The sequence below is a fragment of the Zootoca vivipara genome, chromosome 6 (genome assembly GCF_963506605.1).
Source record: "Zootoca vivipara chromosome 6, rZooViv1.1, whole genome shotgun sequence".
Lineage (NCBI taxonomy): Eukaryota > Metazoa > Chordata > Lepidosauria > Squamata > Lacertidae > Zootoca > Zootoca vivipara.
In genome coordinates this window covers 8,237,860-8,251,846 of record NC_083281.1, presented here as the reverse complement: position 1 = coordinate 8,251,846, position 13,987 = coordinate 8,237,860, and the positions used below count along the sequence as shown (strand labels likewise).

At 47.6% G+C, this 13,987-nt stretch overlaps 1 protein-coding gene and 1 long non-coding RNA gene across 3 annotated transcripts in view; both read left to right on the top strand.

Moving 5' to 3' along the window:
- MAP2K2 (mitogen-activated protein kinase kinase 2) overlaps window positions 1-13,987 on the top strand; it is a 42,845-nt gene that overhangs the window by 364 nt on the left and 28,494 nt on the right. The gene's annotated exons all lie outside the window — the stretch shown is intronic.
- Window positions 644-12,316, top strand: LOC132592267 (uncharacterized). The gene is made up of 3 exons (XR_009557715.1): window positions 644-3,617; window positions 7,856-9,503; window positions 9,549-12,316. It is a non-coding gene; the product is annotated as an uncharacterized LOC132592267 (long non-coding RNA).

Here is a 13,987-nt window from a genome sequence, read left to right as displayed (position 1 = left end):
TTTGGAAGTGGCGCTGGGAGGCAGAAGGGGGCAAGGGGAGGACTAGGAAAGGGAAGGCAGGGGGAGGGGGGAGGGAATGTTATACTGAATTATTGTTATTATTAAGGCAGGGGGAGGAGCTGTAAGACTGAATTATTATAATTATTATTAAGTCATGGTGTATGGGGGAGGGGGTGTAAGACTGAATTATTATTATTATTAAGGCAGGGGGAGGGGGTGTTAGGCTGAATTATTATTATTATTATTAAGGCACGGTGTGTGGGAGGAGGGGTGTAAGACTGAATTATTATTATTATAAAAAAATTCCTTCAGTAGCACCTTAAAGACCAACTAAGTTTATATTTTGGTATGAGCTTTCGTGTGCATGCACACTTCTTCAGATACCGTGCATAGTGTGCATGCACACGAAAGCTCATACCAAAATATAAACTTAGTTGGTCTTTAAGGTGCTACTGAAGGAATTTTTTTATTTTGCTTCGACTCAGACCAACACGGCTACCTACCTGTAACTACTACTATTATTATTATGGCAGGGGCGTGGGGGAGGGGGTGTTAGACTGAATTATTATTATTAAGGGAGGGGGTAGGGGATGTTAGACTGAATTATTATTAGTAGGAGTAATAATAATAATAATAATAATAATAATAATAATAATAATAATAATAATAGCTTGTGGGATCCTCTTCCCAGAGAGGCTCCATATATTTAAGTGCCAGCCAAAAACAGTCCTCTTCATTCCTGCATTGCAGGGGGTTGGGCTGGGTGACCCTTCCAACTCTAAAATTCTAAAATTCTAGGATTCTCCCACAACCTTTGGCTCATTAAATCATCTGTTTAAAGTGGTTGGGGTTTTTTTTTGGGGGGGTGTAATTTGTTATTTGCTAGGGTATGTGTTATATATATATATATTGCAAAGCGCCCCATGGTCTTGGATGAAGGTGTAGAAATATAGGAAAAAATAATAATTGCCCACCCTTCCCCCATAAGGTCTCAGGGTAGGTTGCAGCAACTGAAAAGCATAACGCTGCCACAAAAACACACAACGTTACACAAGGTGTTGTTGTTTTTTAAAAAGTTGCTTGCGATTGTGGGAAGAAGGTGCTTCCTTAAAATACATATAAAAGTAGGGGTGTGGGGATGCAAAGGAGGGGAAGAGGAGGTCTAGGAAAGGGAATAAAGGGTGTGTGGGGTGTTAACTGAGGGTGGGCGCTTGTGGGAATAATTATTATTATTATCTGCCCTTCCCTTTAAGGTCCTGGGGCTGGTTACAGCAACTAAAAGACAACACTAAGATGAAAAACACAATGTTGCACAATGTTTTAAAACAACTTTGCAATCTCAGAAAGAAGGCATGTCCTTATAAATATGTACCTCAGGTGCCAAAAGCTGGGTCAGAAGAGGTGAGGCTTCAGCATTTACCGAAAATTATATCATTATGATTACTTGGTGAATTTGTTGGCTGCTTAGGGCAACCCAATCTGACTTACAACCAAACAGACAAGCACCACTGCTGTCCCCTGCCACATGAGAATCATGTCAAAACTGAGAGGGAAAAGTAGTAGTAGTAGAAGTAGTATGATGATGATGATGATAATTGTTATTATCACCACCCTTTTGCCTGACAGGGAACTCAAGGCAGCTTACAGATAAAAATAAGAACTTCTAAAGTAAAGTTGCCAGACGCCCCACGAGAGTTGCACAACTTGGGGGGAAGAGTTTCCACAGAAAATGCTGTCTCCTGCTGTTTCCACCACCTCGAACTTCTGAGGGCAGAGGAGTAATCAAGGGGGCACCCTCTGCCAGCCTTAGGACCCAATAGGTCTGTAGGGAAGGGGGCAGTCTTTCAACTATTTGAGGAGTTTAGGGCTTTAAACACTGTTTAATGACCTGGTGTGTTTGTGTTTATGTTTTTAAATGTTGTAAGTTGCTTGTGGGCCTTTGGGTCCCAAACTCTAGGTATTGGGTTTTTTGTGTGTGTTATTGTTGTTGTTTAGTCGTGTCCGACTCTTTGTGACCCCATGGACCAGAGCACGCCAGGCACTCCTGTCTTCCACTGCCTCCCACAGTTTGGTCAGACTCATGTTCGTAGCTTCAAGAACACTGTCCAACCATCTCATCCTCTGTCGTCCCCTTCTCCTTGTGCCCTCAGTCTTTCCTAACATCAGGGTCTTTTCCAGGGAGTCTTCTCTTCTCATGAGGTGGCCAAAGTATTGGATCCTCAGCTTCAGGATCTGTCCTTCCAGTGAGCACTTCACTTCAGAATGGATAGGTTTGATCTTCTTGCAGTCCATGGGACTCTCAAGAGTCTCCTCTAGCACCATAATTCAAAAGCATCCATTCTTTATGGTCTAACTCTCACTTCTATACTTTTTAAATTTACTGGTTGCTTCTTTACTGAAGTAACTCAAAGCGACTGACATTATGTAAGCAAACAAACATGTACATTAAAGCTAACACAACACAAAAACATCTAAAAGACCATATTGTTAAAAGGCAGGGTTGAATCATCCCACCCGCTCAAGGAGGCCGAAGGCCTGGCAAAAAAGAAATGTTTTTCGCCTTGCACCTAAAGCTATGTCATGATGGCACCAAGCAAGCATCCCTGCGGAAAACGTTCCATAATGTGGGGAGCCACCAATGAAAAGGCTCCATTCTCATGTTGTGCTCCAGACCTCCTAAGGAAGGGAGCACTGGAAGAAGGGCCTCAGATGACAATCGCAAGGTCCAGGTCAATTCATCTGGGGAGAGCTATGAGAGCCTTGAGCCACATAAGTAGTATTAGTATTATCAGTGGGTTGCATGCAACTAAGTCCTACTCAGGGTAGACCCATTGAAATGAATAAACCTAAGGTAGCCATGGCTATTATTTTCAATGGGTCTACTCTGAGTAGGGCTGTCACTGGATACAACCCAATAACAATACTTTATTAAGGCAGGCAGCTGGAAATGAGAAGTATGTCTCTTAAGAGCATGTGACTTTAAAGGGGGGTTCCATTTATGGAAGGGAGGAGGAGATCTGGGCAAGAGTGGATGAAGGGGGCTTGGACTGAGAGGTTACAATTTCATTTACTGCAAAGTAACTGCTTAATCTTTAACTCTTCTTAGTAGTGCATATAAAATTACAAAAAAACAAAAGATGAATCACCCAAAGCATTTTTTTTCAGTTGAGGGTGGTATTATTACTGAGCTAGATGTTGAATAATGGAACAGGAAGAGCAGCTGGGAGATGGGGGGCATTAACACATGTGAAGGGGGTCCATGTGGGCAGGTGGTCTGGAAAGGGACATCAACGATTGGAAGGGCTTGAGATGGGATTGTTGTTATTAATGGTGTTGGGATGGTTGTGGAATGTAAGAGGAGATGATTAATGACCACATGTAACTAGAAGAGACAGGGAGGGATATCTGTATGTGGGGATTGGAGTAGCACTGGTAATAGGTTGAGATGGGTGTTGAAGTGTTACTGTATATGAGGGTGGGGAAAGCAGGTGAGGAAATGAACCTGAGGGGGGTGGCATCTGAGAGAGAGATGTGTGTGCTATATTCAGTTGGACTTATTCCCAAGTATGGTAAGTGTGTATAGGATCTCAGCCTTAAAGAGGAATCCATATATGGAGGTGTCACAGTGGCCGGAGTGGACTACTTCAGAGTAACGACGCTACGCATCTCTGCATTTTATTCTTTTATTGGTGCTGCGTATTTACAGTGCTCAAGTCATTGCTATTTACACGGAGCGATGTTGTCAGTCGGTTTCAGAACCTCCTAATGGCTTTTGGCGCGTCTTTCTCCAACACAAAAGCTTTGGCAGACCCATCCTCTTGCCCCTCCTCTTCCTGCGTAATTCTGGAGTTGGGGGGATGGGTCTTCCCCCCTTACTTGCCCTTTCCTGTCCCACCTGGGACCCTGGCTCCTCTACCTTGCCTGAGCCTCGGACACGACTTCCTGCTTCCCCACTGGAATCGGAACTCTCCCTGCTTTCCCCTTTGCTCGGGGACGGGCTTGAACTCAGGAGGGGAGGGACTTCGCGATATCCCCTGTCCCTCACATCCACCCCCCTCCCAAGCTCTCCTTCACCCCTCCCCAGGCCCCCCCCATGTGTCGGTGACGACTGGAAGCCTAAAAACTCGGTGCTCTCCGAGCCCGTTGGTGTGAACACCTCCCCCCAGTCCTGCGAGCCCCCCCCTTCCGCCTGGGAGGACGGGAATCCCAAAAAGTCCGTGGCGTCAGAGCTGGTGGGGGTAAAAATGTTTTGCCAATCTCACCACTGCTGCTCCGCAGGACCATGCCGACGGGGGGAAAATGTGCCTTGGGGCTGGTGGCGCCTCCTCCTCCATGTACTCTGGCTTGCGGGAGAGGGCATCCGCCCTGACATTCTGCTCTCCTGGGATGTAGTGTATGGAGAAGTTGAAGTTCGAGAAGAACTCCGCCCACCGTATCTGCCGCTGGTTGAGCACCCTGGCAGTTCTCCAGAACTCCAGGTTCTTGTGGTCTGTGCACACCTGGATGGGGTGCTTGGCGCCCACCAGGAAGTGTCTCCAGTGCTGGAACGCCGCGTGGATCGCAAGAAGTTCCCGATCAAAAACTGTGTAGTTTCGCTCGGGCTGGGTCAACTTCCTGGAGAAGAAGGCACAGGGTCTCCACTCTCTGTTGGCGTCCAGTTGCAACAAAATGGCGCCCACAGCCTTATCAGAAGCATCTGTTTCAATGCGTAGGGGCGCGTCCTGAACCACGTGGAACAGGTTCTGGTCTGAGGCGAACACCCTCTTGAGGCTTTCGAACGCTGCTTGCGCCTCTGGTGTCCACCTGAACTTCTGCTTGCCTCTCAGGCAGTCAGTGATGGGAGCCGTAACTCGAGAGAAGTTCTTGATGAACTTCCTGTAGAAGTTGGCAAAGCCTAGTAGGCGTTGGGCATCTTTGCGCGTCCTGGGGCTGTGCCAGTCCAGGATGGTCTGCACCTTGTCCTTGTCCATTGCCAGCCCCTTGTCTGACAGCTTGTAGCCCAGGAAGTCCACCTCCTTGGTGTGAAACTTGCACTTCTCCAGCTTCACATACAGGTGGTTCTCCTTCAGGCGCTGTAACACCTCCCTGACGTCCTTCACGTGCTGCACTGGGTCGTTGGAGTAAATAAGGATGTCATCCAGAAAGACCAAGCATTTCCTGAAGAGTAGGGACCCCAGGACGTGGTGCATGAAGGCCTGGAAGCATGCTGAGCCCCCTTGCAACCCGAAGGGCATCACCAGATATTCAAAAGAGCCCAGAGGCGTGAACATCGTGGTTTTCCACTCATCGCCTTCCCGGATCCTGATCAAGTTGTACGCCCCCCTCAGGTCTAGCTTGGTGAAAATCTTGCCTCTGCGTGCCGCTGTCAGGAGATCATCCACTCTGGGCATGGGGAAAGCCACTGGCTCTGTCACCGAATTCAGCCGTCTAAAATCCACCACAAGACGGCGCTGTTGCGTGTCTTTCTTGTCCACCCAGAAGACCGGGCTGCCCCCTGCTGCCTTGCTTTCTCTGATGAACCCCCGCTTGAGGTTCTTGTCGATAAAAGCGCGCAGATCCTCCAGTTCCTGGTCTGACATGGCGTACAGCTTGGCTGGGGGTATAGTTGCCCCAGGCACCAGGTTGATCTGGCAGTCAAAAGGCCTGTGTGGGGGCAGGTGGTCGGACTCCGCTTCACTGAAGACCTCCTGCAGGTCCCAGTATGGTTTGGGTATCGCCTCACCCCCTTTGACGTGCATGGTGGCCACCGTGGCTATCGGAGGCCCCTCCCCTGGTTGGTGCTGCATGCAATGTTCCAGGCAAAAGTCCGATCCAAAAGTGATGCATCTCTGATGCCAACTTATGGAGGGGTCGTGGCGCGCCAGCCAGCTCATGCCCAAAACGATTGGGGGGTCTGAGATGGTGGTGACGTTGAATGCCAGTGTCTCTGAGTGCCTTCCCACCGTCATTCTCATGGGGGGGGTTTGATGAGTGATGGCCCCTCCCAGCAGCTCTCTGCCGTCAATGGTTGCCACGTGCAGAGGAAAATCCAGCTGCAGAAGCTGGATCTGGTGCTCTTCTGCAAAGTTTCTCGAGAAGAAGTTGGCTGAGGCACCACTGTCAATTAGGGCGAGGACCGTCAATGGATAGCCATTTGGGAGCGTGAGCGTCACTTCTAGAACCACTCCTGCTCTGGGAGGGGTGGGCTGGCTCTGCTCCTCTCTGTGCGGGTGGGTGGGCTGGGGCTGTTGTCTGCTGACTGTGCCTGGCTGCCGCCCCTTGTCTCCTGCAGCCAGGCTTTCCCGTTTCCCTGCTGTGGTGCTGCGTCAGTGGGGGAGGGCACAACCGTTCCCGCCTTTCCTTGCCACTCCCTGCGATGTGGGCAGTCTCTGACGAGATGCTGGGGGGAGTTGCAGAGAAAGCAATTCCCACCCCTTCCCTCCTTGCGTCTTGGCGCCGCTGGGGTTTGAAAAGCCCGCGCGCGCGCGCTATCAATCTGCATGGGTTCCTGGTCCTGACTGGCCCCAGGCGTGGCTTGAAAGGGTTGTTGAGGGAGTGGCTTCTCCTGCGACCGTGGGAACCAAGCCCGCTTTGCGCGCGTTGCTTGCTTGTCGCTCCATCTGGATTCCTGCCTCACCCCCACCGCCAGAGCCGCTTTGCTCAGTTGATCCATATTACTGGGCTTTGGACCTCTCGAGAGCTCATCCTTCACCTCCTCATGCAACCCCAAGTAAAACGCCGCTTGCATTGGGGCAGACTCCAGATCCCACCCCAATCTGTGCACCAGCATGGTGAATTTCGCCCAATACGCGCGAACTGTCATATTTCCTTGGCGTAAATTATGAAGTTCCTCCTTAGTCTGGTCCATATGACTATCGGACGAATACATCGTTTTCAAACCTTCTAGAAATAGTTTGACATTCTTCATGCAAGGATTCCTTGTTGCAATTAACGGTCTTAGCCACTCCCTGGCCGCCCCTGTAAGGTGCTCCACAATAAACGCTACTCTGTGCTCATCATCAGGGAACTCATCGTGGTGCAGCTCAAGAGCATACACAATCTCAGTCTCAAAGCCCTGAAACTCCTTCGGGTCTCCATTGAACTTGCTTACTAGGGTCCCGGCTCTCCTTCCTGGCAGCACTTGGACTTGGGGTGCCCCTCCCGCCTTGTTTTTCTCTGCATCCAGCTTGTTTTGGAGGTCTACCGCCACCGCCCTTAAATGCTGCTCTTTTTCCTGGAGCTCTCTCACCTGTTCCGCAAGTTGTAGCCGGTCGTCCTGGACCTTCTTAGTCTCCTCTTTAGCTGCCTTCAATTCTCCCTGCGCCTGCAGCGACAGCTGTTGCAGTTCTAGCTGGGCTTGCTCAGCGATCTGCCGCCACTTCTCCGCCTCTGACACGCTCATCCCGGCAACTCCAAAGTAGCCCAAAAATGATTAGGAGGTTGCTGTCACAGTGGCCGGAGTGGACTACTTCAGAGTAACGACGCTACGCATCTCTGCATTTTATTCTTTTATTGGTGCTGCGTATTTACAGTGCTCAAGTCATTGCTATTTACACGGAGCGATGTTGTCAGTCGGTTTCAGAACCTCCTAATGGCTTTTGGCGCGTCTTTCTCCAACACAAAAGCTTTGGCAGACCCATCCTCTTGCCCCTCCTCTTCCTGCGTAATTCTGGAGTTGGGGGGATGGGTCTTCCCCCCTTACTTGCCCTTTCCTGTCCCACCTGGGACCCTGGCTCCTCTACCTTGCCTGAGCCTCGGACACGACTTCCTGCTTCCCCACTGGAATCGGAACTCTCCCTGCTTTCCCCTTTGCTCGGGGACGGGCTTGAACTCAGGAGGGGAGGGACTTCGCGATATCCCCTGTCCCTCACAGGAGGAGACCAGGGTTTGGGTTGAATAATGTTTGGCGTTTAAAGGGCACCTATTCTTAGTGCCACTGGTATTGAAATGGCATGTGTTCCTGAATAGGTTGGGGGTGGGTTGAATGTTGACGGAACTGAGGCAGAAGGGAAGGCAGTGTATGGAGGTAGAGGAGCTGAAAGTGGTTTTCTTAGTGAGAGTTTGTCATTCCAGGCAAGCATCCTCTCTGATCCAGGTCTCCCAGGCCACAATGGGTCAGGGTGTCTGGCTTTTAAACCAGAAGGTTGGTGGTTTGTGCCCACCCAGGGACAGGATTCCTGCATTGCATTGGACTGGAAGGCCCTTGGGGGCCCTTCCAACTCTACAGTTCTATGATTAAATGTTTGAAGGAGCAAATTCACATGAGGAAGGAAGTCTGGGGAAGAGAATGGATTGGTAGTGTTGGCTAAGAGAGGGCGGGAGCTGCAGGCTCTGCATGCTGAAGGTCCCCAGCATCCCCAAGGTAGGATGGTTGAATTGCCAGTATCCCCAAGTGAGGCTGGGAATGTCCCCTGCCTGAAATTCTGGAGAGCCTCTGTCAGTGGCTGCAGGCAAAAACTGAGCAATGGTATGACCTAGTTGTAAGGTAGTTTCCTAGGAAAGGTGGTGGTTAAAAGGGTGTCATGGAGTTCATTTATAGAGGTGTAGAGAGATGTATGAGAGGCTGGGTATAGCCCTCTGGGAAGGGTGGCTCAGATTGAAGAGGGAGTGGTGTTAAAAGAGAGCTGGATAGATTGATACCTTGCAGGGCTGGGGTTAGATGGTAGCACATTTCGGAATGCTGAGAATTAAGGTAATGTAACACTTAAACCAGCAAGTCTTTTATGTAAGTTGCGAGAGGGCATGAAAAATGTACAGGAACAGATAACTTAAGAGCAAGTGACTAGGATCCCAGGGAGGCTGGCTTGAAATGTACTGTCTATTTTCTCATTTCTCCATTCTCCCTTTGGCGGAGGGGGAGAGGGAGTTTATTTTCATTTTAAGGTGGATTTACTGCCTTTCTACTCTCTTAAAAGTCCACCAGGACGTATTGCATTAATGCTGTATCTATTTTACAGTTTTAACAGCCAGCAGTAAAAGATAAAGGGACCACTGACCATTAGGTCCAGTCACGGACGACTCTGGGGTTGCGGCGCTCATCTCAATTTATTGGCCAAGGGAGCCGGCGTACAGCTTCCGGGTGAACCAGAGCAGCGCACGGAAACACTGTTTACCTTCCCACCGGAGCAGCACCTATTTATCTACTTGCACTTTGACGTGCTTTCAAACTGCTAGGTTGGCAGGAGCAGGGACCATAGCAACAGGAGCTCACCCCATTGCGGGGATTCAAACTGCCGACCTTCCAATTGGCAAGCCCCCTAGGCTTTGTGGTTTAGACCACAGCGTCACCCGCGTCCTGACACTCAGCAGTAGTGAAGCCAAAAGAATAGCATTGATGAGAGCAACCAAATAAGACACACACAGTTGCACCGTGCTCTGCTTTGTGTGGAATAGAAAGGCTTTCTTAACAGTGTAATTTCACACATTCTTGCTTAGAGGTGTGTCTCACTCAGTGTTAGAAACTAGCCAAGCACCAGGCGCGTTTTGTGACTGGCATGAGTCCAATTGTGACCGACCACGTGAAGGTGGTCATTAACTTCATTGTAAATGAAAAAAAGCAACTAGACCAGGGGTCAGGAAACTTTTTCAGCAGGGGGCCGGTCCACTGTCCCTCGGACCTTGTGGGGGGCCGGACAATATTTTTTTGGGAAAATGAACAAATCCCTATGCCCCACAAATAACCCTGAGATGCATTTTAAATACAGTAAAAGGACACATTCTACTCATGTAAAAACATGCTGATTCCCGGACTGTCCGTGGCCGGATTTAGAAGGTGATTGGGCCGCATCCAGCCCCCAGGCCTTAGTTTGGGGACCACTGGACTAGACATTCCATTGTGGCGACCGTAACCTAGGGTTTAAGGTGCCATTTGGTGATTAAAGTCTGTATTGAGTTTCTAACACTGGTCCCACTGTACTTAGTGGTGTTTGCTCTGAGGACACAGTTCAGTGGTAGAGCACATGCTTTGTATGTTGAGTATCCTGGGTACAACACCTGATCTTTCCAGGTAGGAATAGGAAATATTACCATGGAAAGCCGCTGCCAGCTGATGTAGAATACCTTGTAGAGCCTTATTTTATTTGTTATTTCTTAAATTTCTATACCGCCATTCATCCAAGGATCAAAGCGCAGTTAAAAGGCCATAGGTGGTTTAATGAATCAAAGGCCTGGGAGAAAAGGACTATTTTTGCCTAGCGCCTAAAGATACGTAATGAAGGTGCCAGGTGAGCTTCCCTAGGAAGAGCATTCCACAAACGAGGAGCCACTGCAGCTGACGAAGGGGGCATGTGACGAAGGGCCTCAGATGGTGATGACAGGGTCTGCTCCCATCATACCTGACCATTGGCCATGCTGACTAAGGTTGATGGAAGTTGGAGTCCAGCAAGATCTGGAGGGCCCCAGCCCTGGGGTAAACAAGTATCAGCTGGACCTGTGGCCTGGCTCAGTGTAAGATAGTGTCGTACCGGTATGTTCTTAGGATTTGTTTCATTTTTTTTTTTTAAGAAGCTCACTGGAGTAAGTTGGTGGTATGAGCGACCTTAGGGAGAAGGGCACGACAATAGAAAAGGCCTTGTGTTTCATCTGCTATAGCTTCTCATTGGAAAACAGTTCAGGACTTCTCTGTAGAGACCAATGCTGTCAAACCTTATAGAGCATTGCATTGAAAACATTACTCGTCCATTTAAATTGCTTATGAGTCAAGACTTGCTGGGCTCTGTTTATATCATCTGGTACATCTTTATTGAACATCTATCAAAAAACATCCTTACAGTGACCACCAAGAGAATGTTGGTAGATATGTTGTGGTGGTTGTTTAGTCGTTTAGTCGTGCCCGACTCTTTGGGACCCCATGGACCAGAGCACGCCAGGCACTCCTGTCTTCCACTGCCTCCCGCAGTTTGGTCAGACTCATGTTCGTAGCTTCAAGAACACTGTCCAACCATCTTGTCCTCTGCCGTCCCATCCTCCTTGTGCCCTCCATCTTTTCCAACATCAGGGTCTTTTCCAGGGAGTTTTCTCTTCTCATAAGGTGGCCAAAGTATTGGAGCCTCAGCTTCAGGATCTGTCCTTCCAGTGAGCACTCAGGGCTGATTTCCTTCAGAATGGATAGGTTTGATCTTCTTGCAGTCCATGGGACTCTCAAGAGTTTCCTCCAGCACCATAATTCAAAAGCATCAATTCTTTGGCGATCAGCCTTCTTTATGGTCTGATCGCCAAATAATTGGTAGATATGGATGATGCTAACTTCTGACTTGGGACCTTTGGACTTTCTCTAAGTAATAACATCTTTTTTGTGTATCTTAAAAGGTCTTGGGCAGTGAAAAAATCTCATTCGTAGTATGTTTTTATCTGGTTAAGCTTCTGCACTTTTTGCTTTATTGTGATATGGCAGACATTTAATCACAATGAAAATGAAGGAAAAGCCCTGCTTTTCATAACTTACAGCTACGCTGATGACTTACAGCCCATCTAAGATTAGGGGTAGATGTATTGTTATTAATAGAATTTCTCAGTTTACCCCTCTCTGTTATTTCCCCCAGCGATTACTACCTGAAATGACAGGTGTTGGCTATCCAGAAGCTGTGGGTGGAATGCTGTTCAAAGAGAGCCATATATGGGGCTCAACTAGGTGTGTTGAGGCAAATAACGTTTTCTGGGGAAGAGACTAGCCCTGTTACGCTAATATCACTGGAGAGAGGAAGGGCAACAGAAAGTGATTTAGAAGAAAACACTGTCAAAGAAATGAATTGGGCAGGGTTGAGTATTTGGGGGGGGGTCAAGAACTGGGAAGGAGAGACGTGTCTATATGGTGCTGTAAGACTGTGTATGGAAGCAGTTGGTTGGGAAGGTGGCAGGGTAGAGAATGTATGCATAATAAAGATATGGGGAGGGGGATGAGGCAAGGAATGGGGCTGTTGTTGTTTAGTCGTTTAGTCATGTCCAACTCTTCGTGACCCCATGGACCAGAGCACGCCAGGCACTCCTGTCTTCCACTGCCTCCCACAGTTTGGTCAGACTCATGTTCGTAGCTTCGAGTACACTGTCCAACCATCTCGTCCTCTGTCGTCCCCTTCTCCTTGTGCCCTCCATCTTTCCCAACATCAGGGTCTTTTCCAGGGAGGCTTCTCTTCTTTGGTGATCAGCCTTCTTTATGGTCCAGCTCTCACTTCCATACATCACTACTTAGGAAACCATAGCTTTAACTATATGGACCTTTGTCGGCAAGGTGATATCTCTGCTTTTTAAGATGCTTTCTAGGTTTGTCATCGCTTTTATCCCAAGCGATGCTAGAGATGTGAAGGAGAAAACCTCAAAAAATTCGGGGGGCGGGGGGCGGCGGCGGTTTCCCCCCATTTTTTTCCTGAAGCCTTTTTTGTTTTTTTTCCAAAAAATTAAAAAATTGAAGAAATAAAAAACAGATTATGGAATGTTTTAATTTAACATGATGAATAAAATATTTTAAGATAAGGGGTTCAAATATTTTATAAATCATTTTTTAAAAATATGTATGGTATCAGATTATTCTAATTTCTGTGAGGACAAGCAAGTCAGGTTACAAACAGAACTCTCCAATGCAAGACAAGATACATTTCTTCCTTTAGGAGGTGCTGTTGTCACCAGAAAATAAAATGGTTTAAGTTGGTTTAAGTTTTGTTTTTGCAAGCATGTGGTATGCATTGGTTCTCTTCCTCTTCACTAGGCCTCAAAGCACTGGAAGAAAATATAGAGCAACAAAAAGGGCCTGAAAGTATATGTGCTGTCAGAGAAGTGTTATGAAAGGGTAAAAAAGAAATGAAAATATTTTGAACATTAAATGCTGTAAAAGTCTTTAAAAAGTGAAATAAACTAATTTAAGCATAAACTAATTTAAGTACCGGTAGCTAAAGTGGTTAACAGACCACACACGTCAGTGTGAAGAAATCCATAAGGTCTCATGGGCAAAACATGGGAGGTGGAGTAAGCATGTTGCATAGCAAACCGTGATGAATGATGAATGACAAGTTAATTTCAGTTCCTGTTTGGATACACTATATTTTTAATATGCTAGCTGTGATAATTTTATGCCCATTAAAATTGTCCATAGTTATATTTTATGTTTCTAAAGTAACAGAATGACTTTCAATCTGGAAAAGAAAAAAGAAGTGCTAATGTAGCATTTTTTTAATTTTTCCAAAAAAATTCGTCCCCCCCCCCCGGGAAAAATGGTTTTTTTCCGAGCTTCAAAATTTCTGGAAATTTTACATCTCTAGTAACCACCTGCAGTGATCATGGAGCCCAAGAAAGTAAACTCTCTCACTGCCTCCATTTCTTCCCCTTCTATTTGCCAGGAGGTGATGGGACCAGTGGCCATGATCTTTGTTTTTTTGAAGTTGAGCTTCAGACCATATTTTGTGCTCTCCTCTTAAGAGGTTCTTTAATTCCTCCTCACTTTCTGCCATCCAAGTTGTGTCATCTGCATATCTGAGGTTGTTGATATTTCTTCTGGCAATCTTAAATCCGGCTTGAGATTCATCCAGTCCAGCCTTTCGCGCGATGAAATGGGAATGGGGTAGAGGAAGTCAAAAAGTGAGTTGAAGGCAAGGGCCATAGCAGAGAGGTAGAGCATCTCTGCCTTGCATGCAGAAGGTCCTGGGTTCAGGCTTCAGGTAGGACTGAAATCTTATGCTGCTGGTACCAGTCCGGACAATACTGAGCCAGAGAGACCAATAGTCTGACTCAGTACAAGGTAGCTTTATAGGTTCCTAAGGGAGGAGTATGTGGGAAATGCTTGGCTAGAGATTTGTCATGAGTTGTGATGAAGGGGGGAGCTTTGGCAGAGGGGCTGGGTACGTTTAAGAGGGTTGCCTTGGAGTGAGAATTGTTTCTAGGGATCCAAATGTAGGCTTTGCATTCTGACTTCAGAGAATCAGATTTTGCGGGGGAGGCAGTTGGTGTAGAAAGTGAGATCTGATCAGGAAGCCTAGACAATGGCGTTGAGGGCTGCTTCTTAGGAAGAATAAATTCGACC